The sequence below is a fragment of the Apis mellifera genome, linkage group LG7, assembly GCF_003254395.2.
Source record: "Apis mellifera strain DH4 linkage group LG7, Amel_HAv3.1, whole genome shotgun sequence".
NCBI lineage: Eukaryota > Metazoa > Arthropoda > Insecta > Hymenoptera > Apidae > Apis > Apis mellifera.
In genome coordinates, this window is record NC_037644.1 from 1,050,008 (window position 1) to 1,068,728 (window position 18,721).

The window sequence follows — 18,721 nt, forward strand, 5'->3', positions numbered from 1 at the left end:
TAAGTTATTATTCTTGAGATTACGATATCTTTGTATAAAAAGATACGTATATGATATATCGTTCGTGCTTTTATTTCTTCGATTCGAAAATTTCTCTGGAGAAAAGTTAAGGTTGCTACGTCGTGTTGAGCATTGTTTAATTTTGATAAGAAAGAAATTATGCAACGTGATGGAAATTCTAGCGTAGAATTAGAGGAAAAATTTAGAAGGGAGAGGATAATTTATCATTCTTGAGATTATTTTATTTTATTGTACAAAAAGATACGTATATGAAATATCATTCGTATTTTCATTTCTTTGATTCGAAAATTTCTCTGGAGAAAAGTCAAGGTTGCTACGTCGTCTTGGATTATTTTGCGCATAGATCCTTTAATTTCGGAAGAAATTATGCAACGTGATGGTAATTCTAAGAATTAGAGGAAAATTTGTAAAAATTGGGAAGGAATAACTTACCACTCTTGAGATTCACATCTTAGTGTTTTTAATATTTTGTACAATCAAAAAGATATGAAATACCATTACGATATAATTGGATAGGATAATCATTCTTTCTATTCAAAAATTTTCCCTGAAAAAAAATCAAAACATTGGATTATTTCGTGCATATATCATTTAATTTCGGTAGGGAAGAAATTATGCAACGTGATGGAAATTCTAATGTAGAATTAGAGGAAAAATTTAGAAGGGAGAGGATAATTTACCATTCTTGATATTATTTTATTTTATTGTACAAAAAGATACGTATATGAAATATCATTCGTGCTTTCATTTCTTCGATTCGAAAATTTCTCTGGAGAAAAATCAAAATTACTATATCATGTTGGATTATTTTGCGTATCCTTTAATTTTGATAAGAAAAAAATTATGCAACGTGATGGTAATTCTAGCATTAGAAGAAAATTTATAGAGGGTATTCTTGAGATTATGATATCTCTACAAAAAGATACGTATATGAAATATCACTACGATATAATCATTCGTTCGATTCGAAAATTTTGGAGAAAAATCTAGACAGTTGGATTATTTCGCGCATAGATCGTTTAATTTCGGTAGGAAAAAAATTATGCAACCTAATTTTAATGTAGAATTAAAGGAAAAATTTAGAGGGGTAACTTACCATTCTTGAGATTACGATATCTTTGTACAAAAAGAAAAATCAAGACAGTTGGATTATTTCGCGCACATGATCGTTTACGAAAGATCGATAGATAGAAAAATTAATCCCGAGTGAAATAGGAGAAATACCTAGTGTTCCTCGAGTGAAAAAAGTCGAATGGTTCGAGTGCCCCTCTCCTCCCCCTCCTCCATCGAACGAGATTGTTTCGAACACGGTCGAATCCTTTAACTGGCCGGCGAGATTTCTCTCGAACGCGGCCCGCTCTCGAGGACGTTTTGTTGGGAATCGGGAATTAAGTGCTTCGAGGAACCTGTTGTTCCGCCCTTCGTGGAACTTTTACAAGTATTCGCGATGAAAGCGCGTTATCGATGTTCTCCGTTGCGGCCAAGGCGTTCGAATATTTGTGTAATACACCGCCCCAAGTGTTCCATATATATATAAATTTCGACCCGATTTCTCTTTCCTTTTTTCCCTTTCTCTTCTTCTTTTCTTTTTTTTCGCGTATTTATTTACGAGCCGAGAGAATATCGTCCCTTAGGGATTCGATGAATTAACGGCGAGAGAATATTTCACAGTTCTGTGCAGGTCAAGCATTCGCGGAAAGACACGCTTGCCTCCTCGTCGATAAATTTTTCACCGATATTCCATATTTTTAACCGTAGAAATCTATTGCTCGCGTGGAAACCTCGTTTCACCTTACAGGAGAACGGATCGAGTATTTGTCAGAAACGAGGAGACTCCATATATTTAATTTACTCAGTTTACAATTAGAAAATCATTTTACCTTCGATCCCTCGTACGAGTAGAAATATATCTACTTGAGAAGAATAGCCGCAATTAAAATTTTCAAATCAAGAAATAGATAGAGAATCGTTAAAAGACAATCGTTTCTCTTGAATCCAATGGAATCGCGAAACTAATTCGAGAAGGCGTGCTCGAGTATCCGTGTACTCGTCGCAAAAGGGTCGTCCACGAATAAAACGTCGAGCTCGCGAGGGGCCATCGCTCACGAGATCCCCGTTCCGAATTTCCCTTTGGCCCATGCGTCAGGATCCAAGGCAGCGCTTCCAACCGCGACTCCACGACTCGTTTCACTCGGACTATTTGTCGCGGCGGATCACGGCGACCCGTAAAGAAAAAAGCCAACTTGACGGATATGCATCCTCTCTCCACCAACCCGTGCAACGAATCTCACAGTCGAAAGAAAGGAAGGAAGAAACTTGGATATCGCTTTGCGCGATAATTTAACGCTAGCCGCTCTCTTCCCTGTTTACTTTTATCATTTCCTGAGATCCTACCAATCTCTCTCTCGTTCAGAATCCTGTATCATTCTTCGAATATCGTTTCCATTCTCACTCATCTACCCTTTCCTCGCTCTCAATTATCAAACGGCCAATCTTCTAACTCTCCTCCAACCATATTTTCCGATACATTTCTCTTTCTCGATACTTGGACCACTCTCTCTTCATCCTCTTCACTCCACCATTGTTCTTTCTCCTCGATCGCTCATTCACTATTTCTCCCTCTTCCTCCACTTTCCTCATTTCCCCGCTTCTATTCCTCTCTCTCTCTCAAACACACGAATATCTTCGATATCCTCTCTCTCTCTCTCTTTCTCTCCCTCTTTCCATCCCGGCCGCTGCGGTTCGCGCGGCCTTCGGCTCTCGACAGCAGGCTCGGCAATAAATTTTCGCGCGCCGACACCGAGCAATATTTCCTTGCCGTTTGTACGCGCCAGTTCCTCTTTTTGCCGGGGGCCCCCGGTACACGCGGATAAACGCGCTGCGTATTACGGTTAAACGGCGAGAAAAAAACCCGCCGCCCCGTTCCATTTCAATTTGCGAAATGGCGTTCGCCGCCGCCCCCTCCCCTCCTCCGCGAACACCGCCAAGGATCCCTTTCGCGTCTTTCTCTGTGCCCGTCGATCGGTAAAATTCGAGAAACGGTTATCATCGATCGATAGATTAATTATTCGAGCCGATTGGCTAAGAATTATCTCCTATTATTCCAGAGGAATTAGAAATAGTTATCTTATAATCGAATAACATGACTAACTTGAAATCATAAATAAATAGCGAAAGATGTTCTTAATTAACCAAAATTTTCAAATATAATAGATCGAGAAGGAAAAATTAAACCACGAGTTCAAAAATTCAAAATTCTTTTTTCTCTTGTTAAATTATACCGATCGATATTAAAAAGTTTCTATTTGGATATCCTGATACTTTAATCCACAGGAGTCGAGGAGTTGTGTGCATCAATCAGGAATTTCCTCCTTCTTCGTTTCTTCTCTTAATGGGGGACGAGTTTTTGCCAAAGTTGGATTTTAATGGCTCGTTGATGGCGTTTACCAGCTGTTTTGCCACGATGCAAGCTTGATAGCTTCGTAGTGTATAAGGATTAGGATTGCGAGCCATTCTCGTTTTATTCGGTAATTTATCTATCGGGAAGAGTCTCGTAGAAGTAACGTCTTTTCTTAATCCTTTTCTTTCCTTTACGATATATATATATATTCTTTCATCATTCTGGTCAAGTGATCTTAAACAATATCATTTCTATAATATCAATTCATTCGACTAATGTAACAAATATAATCATAATTTATTTATCCTTAGAGGAACCTCATCAGGAAAAATATTATCGATTTTTAAAAGATCTTAATGGCGTAACGAGCTTTTGTCTTTCCCATCCACTGTCCTCCCAAGATGAGAATAAGGTTTCCTATTGGAATCCGGTATCAGGAAACTCGCGTTTCCCAGTGTACCGAGTCTAATCCAAGGTCCATTGTGAATACGAAGCCATAAATCGCCACGATCGAAAGCTTTTTCCCCCCCTCCCCCACGAGTTTTTCCCGATGATTCTCATGATAATTATTATTTACGAGGCCTCGTTGGAACGGTTGGTTGCGTTATCCTCTCGGATTACTTCTTTTTTTTTTCACCGCGTCTTTCTTTATGCGTCCTTCTCTCATCCCGGCTTCCTGCTTCGCGCAACACGCTTGTCCCCATTTTCGTTAATACACCCTTTGTTGTTACCTTTCCCATAATTGTCATCACGAGTCACACCAGTTTTCAGCTACCAATAAGCCTTTTTATCGCTTTTCGCAATCTATTCTATTTCTATTTCTTTCGCTTCGTCCTCCTTTTATTTTTCCTCTCCTCTTTAACTATTCCAAATAGCTATTTATTGGAAGCTTCTAGCTTTTAGATTCATTCCAATCTTTGTGAATTATGTTTATATTAACATGGAGGATGGATTTTTGTGTAACAAGTAAGCCTGAAACGTAGGAGAAAACGATGAGCTTATTATTTTTGAAATAACAGGTCGGAAAATTTTGTTAAAAAGTATATAAATGATAAAAAAGAGGAAATCACAAAGTGTATATATATATATTGGCATCATTGCGTATCCATTATACATCCCACGTAAATGGGATTTAACAATGTTTTAAAACGAAAACAGAGCTCGATTCTCGATTTATGATCGAATAACCGGTGCGGTTGCGTTATCAATTTGTTGAAATTGGAGACTGTGAATCGCGAGAGCGAAAATTAGAGGAACGAGAAACAGCTGGATCACACGCACACACACACACACACGCGCGCGCGCGTTGAATTACACGAATGTCCGCGATTCACTGCGAGCCAGGATACATATTCATTCATTCCTTCTTTCCTTATCGTATTTTCAACCGCGGCCTAATTACCGCCTCTTCTTATCTTTTTCTATACCGTTATTAAAATTAATAAAGACAGATCGCGAGAATGTGTGCAGCTGACCTGCGTCCGATCCACCGACAATTTCACGTAAATTATTGCCTTTATGCGTGGCGTGAAACCGCGATAACAGTTCCAACACTGGATACCATTCTATGGAATGGAATTAGTTCATCGATTAATTTAAAATAAAAAAAAAAAAAAGAAAGAAACGTACGCGGTAAGAGGATATATAATTTGCATTGCTAATTTGAAAAAAAAAAAAAAAGAAGAAGTAGAAAGGTACGCTTCTTAATCGTTATATAATTCGTTTTTGGAATATATATACTGGACAATCGGTATTTTATATTTCTTCTTAAATTTTATATCTCAAACATTGGAACATCCGAAAAGATACACAAAGATACATGATTGAGATTCGTGCGATCCAATCGATACGAATTTATAATCTATACTTGTATATCTTTCCAATCATTCCATTCCAAAACACTACCTAGATATAATAATAGAAAGTATCATTTACTTATTATAGGAAAAATTAAAATTAAATTTTATATTTCAAACATTGGAACATCCGAAAAGATATACATGATCGTGATTCATACGATCAAATTTATAATCTATACTTGTATTTCTTTCCAATCATTCTATTCCAAAAAACTACCTAGATATGATGATAAAAAAGTATCACTTACTGTATTTATTGTAGGAAAAATTAAAATTAAATTTTATATTTAAAGAAAAGATACATGAAAGATATACACGATCGAGATTCATGCGATCGAATGAATCGATACGAATTTATAATCTTATATATCCTTCCAATCGTTTCAATCATTCCAAAAAATTATCTAGATATTACTTACTGTACTTATCGTAGGAAAAATTAAAATTAAATTTTATATTTCAAACATTGGAACATCCGAAAAGATACACATGATCGAGATTCGTGCGATTCAATCGATACGAATTTATAATCTATACTTATATATCTTTCCAATTGTTCCAATCATTCAAAAAACTGTCTAGATATATAATAATAAAAAGTATCATTTACTGTACTTATCGTAGGAAAAATTAAAAATTAAATTTTATATTTCAAACATTGGTATATTCGAAAAGATATACATGATCGAGATTCATGCGATCGAATGAATCAATACGAATTTATAATCATTCCAAAAAACTATCTAGATATCATTTACTGTAATCGTAGGAAAAATTAAAATTAAATTTTACATTTAAAGAAAAGATACATGAAAGATATACATGATCGAGATCCAATCGATCGAATGAATCAATACAAATTTATAATACATTTGTATATCCTTTCTTTCCAATCGTTCCATTCCAAAAAACTACCTAGATATAATAATAAAAAAGTATCACTTACTATACTTATCCTAGAAAAAAAAAAGAAGTTTCTTCACTTATTCGAAATCCGTCCCTAGGATTCACGGAGCGACATTCAGAAAATGAATCGAGGGAAGAGATCGGCGAGACGTTGGCATAGAGGGAGAGAGAGAAGAATCGGCGCGACGCGGCGCCCTGCGCCGTAAATCCTGTTACTCGGTGCCGGCGAGGAGAGGTGCGCGCAGGTGTTGCCGAGGTATCCTCGTTATTTATTGATTTACTTAATTCGGCCAAGCGAGGACCGTGGGCCCCTTGAGCCGTTTGAAGAGAGCCGGCTCATTTCGTGATTAAAAGACGTTACGGACGCCTCTCGACGCAGCATGTGTGTGGCGGCAGTCGGCCCCCTTCCCCTCCCTCCCGTACACACCGTTCCGCACGTCGTTTGCACCCCTCCGTGCCGGTGTCCGTCCATATTTTTCTGCCCAACGGCTCTCGCCTTTCTCGGTTTATTGCGATTAGACGAACCGCGAGGACTCCGAAGCAATCGATCCGACGAATACTCGTCGTGTTGGAAGAATCGAAGCGAGGAAGAAATTGATTTTCAATTGTATCCTAATTTATCACAATCTTCATTTTCTAAAAAATCTAGCAACAATTGTCAAAAACGAAGAATCGAAGGGTTCGAAAAATCATCTCTCAAAATCTTTTCTCATCCCGTGCATCTGTCTGTAGGGAGGGAGGGGGCTCCCTCCTATTAATGCCCATTTCGCGTATAATCTAGCACTCTGATCTCTCGCGGTTGGTCGACCGACCGACCGACCGGTCGACCGACGCTGGGCGCAGATAGAGCGCGAAAAGTGATGGGAAGCGTGGCGATAAGGGGAAGGGGGAGGGAAATACGGGCGGTGGTGGGGGTATCGGGCCCCGTAGCGAGCGGGTCCGCGCCGCGGGGGGCCTCACACGCACGGGCCAACACACCGAGTCGAAAAACCAACATCGGCGCCGACAAATAACTACCCATATTATCCGATCTTGTATGCTACCATCTCACCACGAGCCCTTTGTGAGGGGGGCCAGCGTTATGTATAGCGGGCCCCATGGAACCGAGACGGTGAAATACAACCGTCCCTCCCTCTCTCTCTTTCTCTCCGCTTATCCTTCTCGTTTATTTCCACTCTTGAAATTTTGGCGAGTCGTGTTTCTTCTAATACTAATAATACCCGAGATTATTAGCTTAGCTATTCTTCTATGCGTTTACGTTTCTTTACATACATTTCGGTTTAATTTGTTATTATTTTTCCAAGATTCCTTTTCCATTCTCAAATTCCTCCTTCGCCTTTCTATTCACGTTTCATTTACGGATCGAAGAAGGGGAAGATGATAAAAAAAAGTTTCTTTTCAGGGATCCTTTCAGATCTTCCTAGCCTGTTCGATGTTCGATTCGATCTCCTGAGAGGCTCGATCGGTGGCGAAACGGTTCGGCGAGCAAATAATAAAGTAATTAAAAGAGTGTCGTTGCCGACTCGGACGGCGTGGAACCAGTCTGCCAGCCGCCTTATCTCGCCGTCACCGCTCGGCAAAATTTATATTTCCTGCCATTATTTTTGCCGCGATTCCGGCGGGCCTGGAAAACAAATAAAAGCCGCGCTAGAACCAGAAACGATACCGTTACGCCGCAAAACCCGTCGCCTCTTTCTAATAAAGTCTGCTGATCTAGGTGTGAAGAACGAAACTAAACGAACCATCGTTGATCACCGGCGATAAAACGGGGGGGAATTGATCAAACGTTGGAAATACTTTTTTAACCAGTTTACGATAATCGTATTTTTTACTTTAATCCTCGACATTTTGAACTTCGATCGAAATCATCGTCGTATATGACGACACGATTCAAGTTATTATATAAAATCTTGGGATCGAAAATACCGATATTGTTTTGTAGAAAATGCGAAATGCTATTTAACGGGGAATGTAGGAGTATCGGGGTATTAATTAACGCGACATCAACGCGATTAACGAATGCGGGAAATTAATTAGTGAAGCGTGGATTTGACGGGGCGGTGGTTAATGAAGTGTAGAATTGTCCGAGTTTTATTTAATTACTCTGCCAGGATCGAGTCGAGGACGCTCGTTAAAAAATTATAACGTCGTTAAAATTTTAACGAGACTGGATGTTCAGGATTTTCGAAAATGCCCCGTCATCGGCGGCAATCGGGAAACTTTTTAATTAATTAACCAATAGATCAAGCGCAGAATTTCGATGAATTTGTTATGACGCCATTAAAACGATGATCAATTATTTACAAACCTGTCGATATAATAGCTTCATCATTTTCAAATCGTGGTATTGTATTTCCCCTCCCTCTCCTCTCTTTTAAAAATTTAATTCTTTTTTTTTTCCACTTCGTATACCTTAACATTTAAGGTGACGAATAATTCTCTTCTCTCTCTATGTCGCTTTTATTAATTGAATCTCGATACTTTTTCCTTTTATCTCGAGATAAAAACAACTGGAGGGCAGGTACTCCCCTCGAAAAAGCGCCACAAAAGCGTTGGAGCGGAGGAAGGAGCCGTACGACGTTTACAAGGCGTCCGATTAATTTCTCGTCGGTCGAGATGAATCTTTCGGGCCGCAAGGATGGGGCGTAAGGGCCGGTGTCCCGGCCTTTCATGGCCGGTGGACGGCCAAGGCACCGCGGCACCGAGGGCACCGATTGTAAATTAGGGCAAATTGATCGCAAATCAGCCAAGCTGGACGAGAGTCACTCCCACACGATCCGTCCGGGAAAGGGGAGGAGGAGGAGGCGCGCAACATGCCCGGCCCCAGGACTTTGTACGCCTTTGCAGGGCCTTGAACGGCGACGAGAGAGAAAAGTAATGCCCGGACGCCCCTCGCTTTATTGGCCATCCTCGCGGATGTAAATCCTCCGAACGGCTAACGTTCCGTTCAACTTCCTAGGCTTTGGCCAACTAATTCCACGAATCCCTCTTTCAATTTCATTCCAAACGTATCTTCTCCTCCAAAAAATTAGAATCCAATTCTTCTTTCTTAAGTCGAGTGTTGACCTCCTCGATTTGCAAAATTATTAAAATAAATCCAAATGGATCTCGAAATCTGATTGAATCAGTATTCTTTCACGGATTTCTAACGAAAGTCACACGGAGAATTCTCGTGTCGGTGCCCCATTCGCACCTGGTAGCCCTGAAACCTGGTTCCCTCGAACGACGAAGGGAACGAGAAAGCGGCATCGGGTTTGGGAAAGGGTTGGCGAAACGAGGGCTTTCTACTAGCGGGACAACAACGTTTGTCGGCGCTGTTTGAGAGTGCGGCGATGCCGCCGCCTCGAGGCAAGCTTAAAGGAAACCGAAACGTTACATTGGTACAGTTCTCTCGCCCTCTCTGGAGGCTGCCTCTCTTCTGGTGTCCAGGTGGTTGAATTCTTCGAGATGTTTCAGCGGACAAAGGATCGCTTTGAGAAAAATCGTTATTATCAATTCTCCATATACGTTTCTATCTCCGTTTCCAAAATAAAGCAACATCTCCATCCCCAACCAGGAACCATCCAATATAAATCGATCTTGATCCCTTAAACTCTCAAAGCAAGAACGCGAAGATCGAAGATCGACGGTGTCGATTAACATCCCCCTCCCCTCGGTCCAATTAATTAACTCCATAAGCAAACGAAAAAAAAAAGGAAGAAAGAGAAAGGAGACGATGGGCAGAGAAGACGGCGACAAGCATCAATCTCGCGCCGGCATAAATCCGCTCGCCGATTCCCATTATTCCTCTCTCTCTCTCTCTCTCTCTCTCTTCTCTCAAGAAGAGCGGTGTCAAAGCGGCCAAAGCCACGGATATCTATAGCCCACGGGCGAAGAGAGTGGTGGCTCTACACGGCTAGAGAGAGGATGGCTCCCGGTCTCGGTGGATGGACACGGACAGGTCCGCATTGTATTCTGCGGCCAGTAAATCCTGGTGCTCGTAGTGTAAATGAGAGGCGGCCAGAAGAGAGGAGGGGGAGGGAGGGGGAGAGGAACGGTGGAAGCCGTCGCTAGGCTTGGACCAGAAAGGGGCTACACTCCGCGACTCCTCCGGCTTCCAACTAACGCGCGCCGATGCGTGGTGGGACAGAGACGGAAAGATTTATCTGCGCGCCGCAGGCCACGCACGCAGGCAAACGCACGGCCGCAAGGCCCTTTGTCGCTGCCCGCGGTGAGAAGTTCGCATTTTTCGCCATTTTTTTCTCTTTCCGCGTCTCCGATCCACGCAACGAGCATCCTTTCGTCGAGCATTTTTTCCTCCCCTCCCCGTTTCTCTTTCTCCTCGCTAGAGGAGAGTGGCTGATCCCCGATCGACCAATATCGAGGATCAATCGAAAGCTGGGGTGGTCGAAAAAGAAGAATCGAGAGCTTGATTATTAATTTTGCTCGCTTCGTTTACTTTTTCTTGCAGAGATATTCCCCAGATCTCGATTTATGTATACATTTTTATGTTATTTTATGTTATTTCGGATTATCCAGCTAGTTTCTTCGTTCAAGGCTTAGATTTAGACAGTTTTATCTGCACGTAATAGAATTTTTTCCGTCTAGTTTTCATTCACTGTCGAGAAAATTGTCCATTGATTCTTCCAAGTTTCGATTTATATTAGATGGTTCCTAGTTGGAGAGATAAGGGATGGAAAGTGGAGATGTTAGAATTATTTATTTTGGAGGTGTGAAATGTATATGATTCTTCAAATGATCAAAAAACAGAATCAATAACTTGCTTATTAGTTTTGCTTGTCATTTCTCTTCCAGATCTCGAAACGATACGTCGATATATGTACACATTTTTATATTATTTTAGGTTATTATTTCAGATTATCCAGCTATTTTCTTCATTCGAGGCTTAGACATTTTTATCTACACGTAATAGAATTTTCCTAATTGGAGAGATGGATGGAAAGTAGAAATTGAATTTAGAAGTGTGAAACATATACGATTTTTCGACTGGAATGGTCGAAAAAGAAGAATCGAGAGCTTGCTTATTAATTTTGCTTGATCCGTTTACTTTTTTCTCTTCCAGATCTTGAAACGATACGTCGATATATGTACACATTTTTATATTATTTTAGATTATTATTTCAGATTATTCAGCTAGATTCTTCGTTCGAGGCTTAGACACTTTTATCTACACGTAATAGAATTTTTTCCGCTTTAGTTTTCATTCATTCAAGTTTCGATTTATATTAGATGGTTCCTAGGAATGGAAAGTGGAGATGTTGGAATGTTTATTTTGAAAGTGTGAAACGTATACGATTCTTCAACTGGTAGTCGAAAAACAAAATCGAGAGCTTATTTATTAATTTTGTTTGCTCCGTTTACTTTTTCTTCCATAGATATCCCCCATATCTCGATATATGTATACATTTCTATGTAATTTTATATTATTTCGAATTATCCACCTAGTTTCTTCATTCGAGGCCTAAACCTAGACACTTTTATCTACACGTAATAGAATCTTTTCCGCTCCGTCTAGTTTCCATCCGCTGTCGAGAGAAAGTTGCCCATCGATTCTTCCAAGGAACGGAACGGGCGTTCAAAAGCACGCTGCCAACATCCTTCATCACCGCCTCGGCCGCGCGTATCAGGGGAATGGACACAGAAGTCCATTTCCCCCAAAGCGTTCCAAGCTCCAGGAGTGACAGCCCCGGCCAGACGTCGGGGACAGATCGATCGATCAGGCTGGAAACGCGTGCAGCCTTAATTTCTCCTTGGCTCGTACGACGTCCCATCGGGGGACGGGGGTGGAGGAAGCGAAAAGCCGGCCGCCGCCACTTTGCATAGTTTAGCGCTGCGACACCTCCCGGGTGTCAATTAAATCCTCGCCGCTATCGAGCGTTTTCGAGTGGGCCCCCAGGCCTCCTTCAACCACTACCTTCCCCCCTCCTCTTCCCTGGACGAGTTTCGACGCCGATCAAAGGCCACCGAGCATTCCGATTGCTTCCTAATCTTCGAGACGGCAAATGCTTCTCACAACTCCGGCTCTTTATCGGTTTGCTTATGGCTTTTTGATTGATCTGCGCGCCTCAGAGCGTTGCCCTGTCGATCGATCGATTTCGACCTCCCTATTAAGCCTTGATCCGAGTTGTAATGGCTCGATAAAATTATGGATAAGCATCGAGGAGTATCCATCTCTGAATAATTATTATTCGACGAAATTCCTGATATAGCGATCGAAATTCGATATTGTCACTTTCCATTTCGAACGGGGAAAAAGGATCGGCGGTTGATCGGAATCGAAGGAAACGCGAGGTCCTCGCCGAAACCAATTTGTATGCTGATGGCTATCTCCGTCGAATAATTTATAAACGATATTAAACCGCGCTCTTTCGAGCACGCTACGCCGGCTTGGTACCACCGGCCAACCCCTGAGGCCCACCCCAAACGGGGGGCGGCCTCGAATTTATCGTCGGCAATGCAATCTGTCATCGCGTATCTGCCGCGACTTCTCCGATCCTATTAAATGTAAATTCCATCCACGGGAACGAGTCAATTCTCAACCCAGAACAACGAGTACTCGTCAATTCTCTCAGAAATTTCAATTTCATCCTTCGATTACAAAAATGTAATATAATAAAGGAATTCTTTTTTTTCTTTTAAAGAAGAGAAATTTTTAAAACACGTCGCGAATAAGATATTTCACGTGATTGAAAACGAAATGTATGCATAGAAAAAAAAATTTAAAGTTCTGGAAAAAAAACGATGGTGGGCGTAAACGTTCCATCATCTCGGATTTCACGGGCGCAATTCCCTCATAAACGTTTTCACGGGGGTGGTGGTTTCGTTTCGCGGACCAACTTTTTATAAGAAACCGCTAATCCGAGCTCGAGGGGGGGAGGGCGGCGGCGGCGGCCTATGCTAATATCGATAGCCGACTCGGGTTCGGGGGACAACGAAAAGACGAGCAGGTTTCGTGATCGAATCGATTACCGCGAAACTGGCTGGCTGGCTGGCTGCTCGGCAAGCGCGCGGAATAAAATCGAAAAACGAGCCGCATAAAAGTCAACCGATAGGTATCTTGGATCCCTTCCCCGACTCTCGTGATGGTTAAGTGATCGCGTTTCACGTGCCTCGATTCGAATCCTCCCCGATTATTGCTTTCGACGAGTTTCAAAGGGCGGGACATTGATTTCTTATCGAGGCCCGGCAAATTACTTCTGTTTATCTTCCTCCCGTGTTGTTGTAAAATGGGAGGAACGGGAGAAAATTAATCCCCTTTCGCCACTGCTATTCGAGGGATAAAAAGGAGAAGATAATCTGCGCGCGATATAAAAAGAAAAAAAACGGAACGCGCATACGTGTGTGTTAAAAGTTGTTAAAGATATATCGAAGAAGACAGAACGATAATCAAATTCAATTCAAACGAACGATTGAAAACAAAATCGACTGGATTTTTATACGTTCGATTCGGTTCGGATTAACTCGAGGATTGTATATTTTCACAAAAATAAATTAACACGATTAAATCCGCGATATATTTATCCGCGCGTCTCATAGGCAAACGTCTAAACATCGATGGAAATAACCCAGTTAATAGTTTAATGGTTAACGCTAATGACAGCCTTGCGCCCAGAGTTTCCTGCAATTAGCGCCAAGAACTCTAATCTTGTTGGCTGGCCGTCGTATTTCACACCTGCAACACAGCCGCTCCCCATCTCGTTACATTGAGATACATTGATACACACTTTGTGATTCAAACTCGTCTCAACCGTCAATTAGCGGCAAGAGGAATTCCATAAAATAGCGAGATTCTAGAGTAAATTACTTATACATGCGAGCGACATGCATCCTTCGCGTGATTAAAGTCCAATGAACACCTTTGTAAAATCGTTAATGCCAGTACTTCTTCAACGTTGATCGTTTTTCAAATAATAATAAAATTCCAAGTATTATCCAATTTTTGGGATCTAAAATTTTTACGAGGTCGTCTTTTATCTTCTTCTTTTCCAAAGGATATTTATAATATGAAAACCAACGATGGATAATTAACGTATACATACATATTGTTATTACAATTATAATATCGAATCACACAAATGGTTTCAATATCGATCGATTAATTCGATGATTCGTTAACCAAGAGTACACGGCGAAGAGAAACGAAAGCGTGAAAGAAGTAAAAATTTCGGTTGGAATTATTTCCAAGTCGGAAATAAAGGAGGAGGCCGTGACCTAGTCCAACCGCAAAACGCTCAACCTGGCCACATTTCCTGCCAGTTAATATTTCCTTAGACCAGTTCTGAAGGTTCTTTCTTCAATTCCATCTTGTTTCCTCCAAGACTTTTCACGACTTAATAGAGCGCGACTTGCACGCACGTCGACCATAATTGTGCGACGTTCGCCGATGTAATTGTTCCTCCTCTCGTGGCCGACGTGGATTTGGTGGAACATTTATCGGCACGAAACGGTTTGTTTACCTTTAACACAGACCATCTTTGTCTAATAATACTACGCTCAACTTGACACGAACGCTCTTTGTTTTCATTTCGACTAATACAATGTATTTGTATTCTATATCCTATACGCTTGTTACGTATATTTATTGTGTACACGACTTTACCATAATAATTTCGATACGATCGATATTTCTGCGATGAGTGAAATTTGATAAAATTATTTGGAGAAAAAAGAATGATCGATAAAAATTTTGTACACGTTAAAAAAAAAAAAAAGAAGGAGAGGATAATGATAGAATATTAAGGAACTTTCGATATAAAAAGAGAAAGTGAGGGAAATTTTAAAAATAATAGATGAAGGAGGATACAAAGAAGAGAGGATAGAAAAAGGATAGAAAAGGTCAGATGATTTTGAAGATAAAATTAATGGAAGAAACTTCTTTGTCGAATCGAAAGGAGCACGGATATATGCAGATTTATCTATATGCATATTCATCTATAAATATATTTTACATAAATTAAAATTCTTTTCCAAACTTTCGCAATTTTTTAATTTGTAATTCGATTATTTGTCTACCAAATTTAAAATATACGATAGGGAATATGTATAAAGTTATTTTTCAACATGCATATAAAATAATTATAACCCAATTCCACTGCTACTCCCAAATAATGAAAGATAATCGGAATTTAATCAAAAGTTTTAATCGTGGGAACTTTGACTGATCTAGATGTATCGAAATTTAAATTTCCATTAACCTAATGGAATTTTAATTTAACATCTTGTAAGCCGACAGGGATTTGAGTTATATAAAACGCGAAATTATTACCGAAAAATGTAAATGAAACTCTAAACGAAATCTTTCACCTTTTTTAATTGCTGTCGTTCAACTATATAAGAATCCATTTTGAAACAAAAACAGTAAAAATTGCCTATATAAATAAAAAAAAAAAATCTAAAACAATTTCGTGACAACGAGTATAAAAATCAAATTATAATAATCGCATATACGCGTGAAAATAACTTTTTTCGAAAAATATTTTAAACAACATTACTTACATCTCATTGCCCCGTTATTCATAAATTTATTTTAAATAAACAAAATAAAAAATTATTATTAACTGTCTCTTACCTTGATAAATCCATTCCTATAAAGTTTAAAATTTATAATTTAATTTAATTTAATCGAGTTTAATCTAAATCGAGTTCCAACTTCTAATCAAGACCAGCGTCCACGATCAACGACTAAATTACGAGAAATGAAATATTGTTTATCGATAGATAGAACAACGTCGAAATAATCTCATTTTTGCTCCGGACCGTTGGTTAATTAATTCTGTTCAGTTGGAAATAGGCACGGCAAACAACTTGGACGAGCAATTAACGCCTGGCCGTGGTAAAAAATCAGCGGGAGACACGAGTGAAAGGATCGGTGTCAGCGGCGGCGATGGATCGATTGCGTTGCATTAATTGACCATGAAAATGGAATGTCACGGCTCGTAGATTTTCCAGATTAGGCATTGCCGTGACTACCGCTCGTTTCTGTCCGCGAGATTATTCCCATATTCTCGCCGACGTGCCCGACGAGTCGATGCATTTTTTAATCGTGTCGCCCGTTGCGACACACAACGTGGAAAATCTGTTCGATCGCGCATTATTTTTATCCGATATTTAAACTTCACGCGAACATGCATTTCATCCTTTTTACCCTCTCTTTCCTTCGATATTCAACAATTATTAATTTTCATATCTTCCATTTGTTTCAATTTCGCGCACCTTTTTTTCTTATTCACGACAGTTAATGATTTCTAAATTCTATATTTTCTCTAAAAATTTCCGCGTATAAATATATACGTAATTCCGTTATAGAGAGAATTTTTGGAATATCCCATCCCGTATTAAATAGTTTTTTTATTTTGTAATGACAATTGAATCCCGAACGCGGCGTAAATTCACGCGCATGAAACATTCATCGCGCTCGAGGATAATCGAAGGAGGTTAAGCATGCGACGAATTCGCCCCGGCAAGCGTTTCAAACATTTATGGATTAACATTTTCATCACGCGACGCGTAGTTCGTGCAAGGAGAGCGGAAAAATTTATTCCATCGAGTCAAGACATGGTTGCTGTAAATTTTTTACAGAGTAATCGTAAAAAACCTTCACCGCTGTGAGATAGATTCCTTTTATTTTTATTCACCGTTATTTTTATTCGAGCCAATAGAATATCTTCGAGGCGAAAGGAAATATTCGTATAGAAGATATTTGCTATATTTCGATATCGTCTCGAATTATCATGGCCCCGAAGAAAGAACGAGGAAGCCATTAAAAAATTTCAACATCGATTATAGTGGTCGTTCGTTTCGCAAAAATTGCAAAATTAATGGAGAACACCCAGACGGACCAGTCGATGTTCCGGAGATTTCGCGATTACGTTTAACAGTTACATGTTGCCGTTGAAAAAAAAAGTTCGTAATTATAACTGGTAGCGATAAAGCTTCCTTTTTTTTTTCATCTTTCTCACGAATGGAAGTCTGATTCGATGCACTTGGTGAAAGACGAGAGATAATTCATCAATCGTTTCAAAGTTATCGATAACTGGATTGTTGTATCCGTTCGATCGATTACCAAGAAATTTAAAAAAATATATGCGTACCTCTTTATAAAGATTAATATTCCTTTAAATTATAGGTTATAACAGGTTGGATCTTTGTATTGGTTAGATCTTCGTATCACTATTGTTGAATTCGATATAAATGGAATATAGGTTATAACCGACAAAAAATAACCTAAAAAAAATATTATCTACATTGTTCGTCGGATAATGATTCGTAGTAGTTAATCTGCACGTACAAACATCTGTGACGATACGATATGCAAATGTTCCTAATCGAATTTGCGCAAAATTAGCAAGCAATCCGAAATTTTCGCGGAAATGATCCCAATAACAATTTCCTCGTTATTGCATCGTTCACACTCACACAAACTGTACTATACACGAAATTCATCGCAGAGCATTTTATTCTTTTTCGCGAATTCGCGTACGGGAATGATTTTGTCTTTCTTTCTCCAGCGAGTTCATACGCGCGCGTGCATGAATTATTTATACCCACGTAGGCAGCTTGTTTACAACGTGGTCGCGATATTTCGTAGGTAGAAAGAAAAGGGGAACCGTGGAGCCGCACGTTTCCGACAAAAATGCCTGCTTACACGATCCCGGCCGGTTCTAATTATACAATCACGCAATTTGTACGTTCACGTGCGATTAAGTCGTTAACTTTTATAGTGGGCAACGGAAAAATTAAGAGACTTACCCTCTTCCCTGGGGTACTGATTTTTAACAGGCCGATTTTCTTTATTTTATCGTCGTATCTTACGCAGGCCGAACGACCGTATCCACAACGTGACAACGATTACTACACTATTTATTATATCCAAGATCAGTCACGTGATTGACATTGATTATTAGATTCGACACCAGATGGTTCGACTTTCGCGTTGCGTCATTCGTTTGCGCGCGTACGAATACAGTGAATCTTCTCCTTAGTTCTTTAGTGGTTCTTATTTAGGTCAACTTCACCAATGGATTTCCGATACTGTGGATTATACCATCTTGTTCCTTTTGCCGAGACATCGATCGCTTGCCTGGAACATAACCCGATGAAAGTAGCCGGTTCATCGACTCTGATGTATCAAGTGATTTCCCGTTACGGAACGAAGCATGGAGCAGCTTCTTCGGTAAGTCAATGCTCTCGATCTTGTCAAATCTCACTTTTCCACGTCTTGATTATCTTGCATTTATATATATATATATATGTGTGTGTGTATGTGTGTATTCGATCAAAAATTAACAAAAGTTATAAAGAAAAATGAAAATTACGAAACTTTCAAATCGATTAATATCAAAATTTCATAATAATAACGAAGCTTTGTGTTGATCTTGCTCGATATATTACTTTTAATAAATATTTCTCATTTTATCGCATCTATTTAAAATTAATATATTTCGTGCAAAATAAGATCTGTATTCGCGATACGGGGATAAAAATTACAGAGAAAAAAAGTCAATTTTATATTTTTAAATTAATCATATGTATATAT

General features: G+C 39.7%; 1 long non-coding RNA gene across 1 annotated transcript; it reads right to left on the minus strand.

The window, feature by feature from the left end:
- Window positions 1-221: 221 nt before the first annotated feature.
- LOC107964008 lies at window positions 222-18,456 on the minus strand. Its single transcript, XR_003304991.1, has 3 exons — window positions 17,935-18,456; window positions 454-568; window positions 222-367 (listed from the first exon to the last, which is right to left on the minus strand). It is a non-coding gene; the product is annotated as an uncharacterized LOC107964008 (long non-coding RNA).
- Window positions 18,457-18,721: the final 265 nt, after the last annotated feature.